Below are 5451 nucleotides of genomic sequence, written 5' to 3'. Positions count from 1 at the left end.
TTAAGAGAGAAAAATTAAGTCTGTCTCTTCGAGCTGGTTTCACGAGTATCTNTTTTTTTTTTTTTCGAGTGTATTATTCGCAGAATCGGCGAAGAACGAGCGACAAACGGAGTTTCGTTCGTTCGATCTTCATCGACGGGATGAAATCAAGCTCGGATAGGTTGATTTTAACGTATTTAAACGGGCTGAAAATCAGATTCGGCTTACTGTTGACTGCACCGGTACCGTTGTAACGCAACTCGTCGCCTGAAATTATTGATTTCCTATACTTTCGCGACGTAAAAATTGGAATGAACGATGGACTCTATCTCTCTGCCTTTCTTCGACTGCAATCATTTTTCTCGTGCGATCGAGATTTCGGAGATGCGAAAAATTTTCTTCTTTTTTTTTTTACACGATGCGTTAAAATCGTGAGCTACTTTTTCTCTTTTCTTTTTTTCATCTTCGTCGAGATTTCTATCAGGTTTCTCGGATTAACATAACAACTCGAGCTACACTGAATAAACGAGGTCCGTGTAAATTGATAATGCCAGACTTCTTCAACGCGCGTACACCTTCCATGGTAAAAAAAAAAAAATTATTTCTCGAAGCTGATAAAACAGGTTAAACATATTTATCAGTTGTTATCCATAACGCGACTTCTTCAAACTCGTTTTCTCGATCGAGGCATAAATCAACTTGAAGTCTCGTTGAATTTGTTTTATCAACTTGGAAGTAACCGCGTTCCCAATCTTGTTAACAAATACGTACAAGTGTAATTCTCGACCAGTGTGTAAAATTTCTGCCAAGTATTTATAACTGTAGAAGAAAAACTGAAAACTCTTCGAATCTCTGTAAAGATCATTTACATTTCGTTTAATATTTCGATTACTCGATCGAAGTTCTCGAGTATTTATTATTTTCGTTATTCCTTTCGACGAGGGAAACTGAAACGCTTCGTTCATTCGTCCAATCGCCTCTGAGATCAAGTTTCTGTTAATTCTTATTTTATTCGCAGTATCTCGGTTACGATTTCCATCGAATCGAAAATCTTTCGAATCCACGATCGGCAAACGCGGTCAAATCACAGAAACGCTGAAATCACAGAGTTTCCGGTGGATCGATGGCCCGATGTCGGATGTGTTTACGAAGGAAAAGCAATCTGGGAACTCTCTTTACCCCGTCAACGTGGCTTCGTAATCGAGAATCTAGCAACTCCGTGCTAGATTCTGTCGACCGAGTAAGCAGGGATGCCAAGCCACCGAATAATCCGCCTTCTCCTTCTTTCCGCTCGTGTATTTTGCGGCCAAAAAGGAGTTCGATTGTCGCGAAACTATTCAGGGGAACAATTTTTTACGATACCTCATCTCTCTTAAAAGGGTGTTATATTTCTAGATCTCCTTTTCAAAACTGTTGCTCATCGTTTCTTAAGTTCAAGATATCCCATAAATGAATGCAGCGATCCATGGATCAAATAGTGGATGAAATATTTATCATATACGTTTTATATTAATTATTTTAAATTGATTTGAAACTACTTTTTTAAATAATCGTCCATTTAGAGATTTCCCTGACGATTATTTTAATACATTTATCGATGGATTAATTTCGAAGGTGGGAAATTTTTAATATGAAAATGTTTAAAAAAAAAAAAACTCTTGAATCGTTGGATGGCCTTCGCACGGTCCACGATCTCCATCATCAGGGACCCCCTTTTTATTGAGTTATTAGACTCATCCGCATCGTTTCCCTGCAATCTAAAGGGATCCCTTTGATTGTCCCATTTGTTTAACGAGACGATGAGCCCGTGTCACTTCAAATTCCCTCGCAGAAAGAATCCTGCCTCTCTAATTGGTCGCTCGATTATGCTCAATTGCGCCTCCGAGATGATACTTTGGACAGGAAAAAAAAAAAAAGAAAAAAAGAAAAAAAGAGAAAACGGCGGTGCCACGATTTCGCAAATCTGTTTCGTTAGAGGGAAAAACGGCGGCCTCTCTTATCTCTCTGATCCTCTTTATTATACCTTTACGCATTTTAAAAATTCTAGGGAATTACAGCGTTATTACTATTATCGCCCGTTTCACTTTAATCGTTCCAAGATAAAAATATTCCAGTAAGAAATGTAATTCGAAGGAGAAAGTTTTTTTTCAAAAGTGAAGAAGAATGTATCCTTGGATTTATATAGTGCAACTCGTGAAAAAATACTCGTCACGAGGAGTTAAATAAACCTTGGATCATCTCTCTCTTCGTTTTTGAATCTCGTGTTAAAGAGGAGTCGTTTTTCTCACGCTTGACCTTAACCTATCTTAAACAATTAAATACTTAACGCGTCGACAAGATTTAAAATGTACACAAAGTTTTACTAAAGTTTGTTAAAATATTTTTTTTAAACAACTTGTACCACGAGTTTCGAATTGAATTACAGATATGTTATCACGGTAACGTAAAACATCGATGTAATTAAATTAACTTGTTACGAAAGAGATTGTGCGAAAAACATAGAACACTTGTTTGAATATCATTTTGCTCGTGAAGAGTTTTGAGAAAGATGGCCTCTGTATAAATAAATAACCGAGAATTTTATCGAGCTTAATCTAATCTAGACATCGGTATCGTATTTCGTGTGAAATAGTTTACCCTCCAAAAATATATCGTCGATCTACATTCAATGGCCGATTCCAATAACCTAAAAACCGAATCCCTTGGATCGTTTTACCGCACTTTCAAGCGTGACGAATGCTGGAAATTATCCGTTCGACTTATGCCCCGAGAAATGGATAACCTAGACCCATTAATCGTGTGAAAATCGATGGTTAAGTTTTAACACACGGAAAAAATATTTTGCTATAATTTATAATTTATAACAGGATCATATGAAAAATATTTGAAACTAAAAAAAAAAAAAAAAAAAAAAGAATTCGATATACCTATTAGATTCTTAATCCAATAAATTTCTACATTCGAAAACAACTAATTATCGTTCATATCAAAATTCTAATTTCTCGTCTTAGCAGTAATTTATAAATATTTCAAACTCGGATCTTTTCCGCTTTACGCTTTACGAAAATTGCTATTTCCAAGGTCCAAACTAACTCTATTATCCTAAAATCGAAGGAAACACTTAATCTATTTAATAACCAATTTACCATACAACGCTCTACATAAAGCATATATACGATCAAAGGCCAAAGTGAACTCGTAACTAAAATCTACGTTCATTTTTAATTTATCATATTCGAGATTTATCTAAATTGAATAAATATCATTTCTATAAACTTGTACACGATATATTATAACAGAATATAGAATACATGACTACTTGCATACTCGAGTGCGGAACACGGGATGGAATCCATGAGAAATCACTTTCGTCCGTATAAATCGGCTGGCACATCGGGTGCCGGATTATAATCGCCACGTGCAGCTAGTAACGGCATTCTTGGGTGCCGTTCCCTCGCGAGAACGGCTTGTTTCGACGCTTGTCTCGGAAACTAGGCGAATCCGACTCGTGTTCGACACGAGCCGCTCGATTTCGTCTGGAAAATAGACAACGGGGGGGAGGAACGTTGCACGGATGGAAGAGAAGGCTGTTTTCACAGCTGCGACGATACCTCGTCGTTCTCCGCGTTATTATCGTTTGTTTCTGCTAAACAATCTCGACACGACGTTGGAACGTGACGAGAACCCCGTGAACGGCATTGGTATTTAAGGAACCAGTTGTTTGAAGGCACGTACACTCTCGGCTACAAGTCTCACTTTGCCAACTATAAACTGTAATGTTTATCGGGATATGTTTGTGATAACATCTTTAAAATATAACATAATTCAATTTTTTTTATATTATTTGTGATTGAAGCTTGAATTTTAAATCGTAATTATAAAATTATAATTTATGTCTATCCTTGTATACCAAATGTATGGATACTTATGAATAATAGTGTATGTGTATCGATGAGAATGTACAGAGGAATGGTCATGCGCGAGTTTTAGAAATCAAACGCTTTGGAGTGTAATGCGAATATAATTGTTTTGATACACTTATCAGATATGATATAATATATATATATATATATATATAATATATTTATATATATATATAAAAAATATATATAAAAAATTATATATATATATAAAAAATTAATTTTTTTTTTTTTATTATAAAGAAGTTCTAAAAATTTGGAAATTCAATTATGTTTAATCTGAACGATAAAAAATGATTTCTTTTTATGAAAAGAATAATTTTTATCATGAAATTTTTAAGATAAAAAATCGTAAATTATAATTGAAGATTTGTTTTTTTCTTGATAAAAAATAAGTATGAAATTTTGTTTTCAAACATGTCAGTTATCAAATTAAAAAGTTAATCATAGCTATGCCTTGATAAGAAATTACTTGCTCTTCTTTATATTCGAATAACGATTCCATGAGATATCGAGATTAGCAGATTAGAAGAATACTATAAACTAAGGAAGTATTATGAAAAAAGCGAAAACGAAAGTCCTTTGTTAATAAAGGAATCAAAGTTAACGTTTAACGCATCATCCGTCAATTCATAAGCCTTTAACATGGTTGGAAAAAAAAGTTGTATCCAAGCCTTGACTTCTAACCCTATATCCGTGCATGTACAGGCAACACACGTCTTTGATGGTGGTTTTCGTTGTAAGCGTAATTATTGGAAATCCATTACTTCTGAATGAAAAGACTTGCACAAGCTCGCGTCCCGAGTCTGCTTGCTCAATAATGCCAACTGACGAGTACATATAATTTATATTTATTTTCTATGAGATCACTTATGTTCCGTGACGATAAAATTCTTAGAATAAATATCAATTGTCACTAAAGCAATGAACGCAAATGAAAAATGTTAATCGTATCAATTTGACGTGTCTCTGTACCATACACAAACCCATAAAACGTTCAGTATATCGTTAAATTGGCCATTCATCAATGTAATATGGAGACAATATGCTCGTTACATTTATGAGAACAATTAAGGGCAGGTTGAAACGTCAAGCAATCGGCGCAACGCATATGCAGATGCAACGCGTCGTTCAAAACATCTTAATTGTAATCAAATATACAATTTCGAGAGAAATTGCATAAAAGAAAAAATGCATCATAGTTGTAAGAACATAATAAGAAGTATATTGAAAAACGATGCTTAACCAATGTTTATGGAAGGATTGAAATTATAAAGCATGACAATGATTTCTATCAAACATTAAACATATTCTATAAATTCATCTTTTGTGAATACATTAAAAGATGCTTTTACTTATAACTTTAAAATTGAATTGTTATTAGGGAAGTTTATTAGATAATTTGAAAAAAAATATTTAAGTACAATATAACATTTTAAATATGTTTGATAAAAACATAAAATATTCGATTTGTAAAGCTACATAGCTACATACAAATATATTCATAAAATATTCTTAAAATATATAACTATATTAAAATAGAAATATGAAT

At 33.7% G+C, this 5451-nt stretch overlaps 1 long non-coding RNA gene across 1 annotated transcript in view; it reads right to left on the bottom strand.

Moving 5' to 3' along the window:
* LOC102670795 overlaps positions 1–5451 on the bottom strand; it is a 26790-nt gene that overhangs the window by 20398 nt on the left and 941 nt on the right. The gene's annotated exons all lie outside the window — the stretch shown is intronic.

This window comes from Apis dorsata, unplaced genomic scaffold (genome assembly GCF_000469605.1).
Source record: "Apis dorsata unplaced genomic scaffold, Apis dorsata 1.3 scaffold_82, whole genome shotgun sequence".
NCBI lineage: Eukaryota > Metazoa > Arthropoda > Insecta > Hymenoptera > Apidae > Apis > Apis dorsata.
The sequence above is the reverse complement of the archived record's forward strand: the minus strand, read 5'-3'. Positions and strand labels throughout refer to the sequence as shown.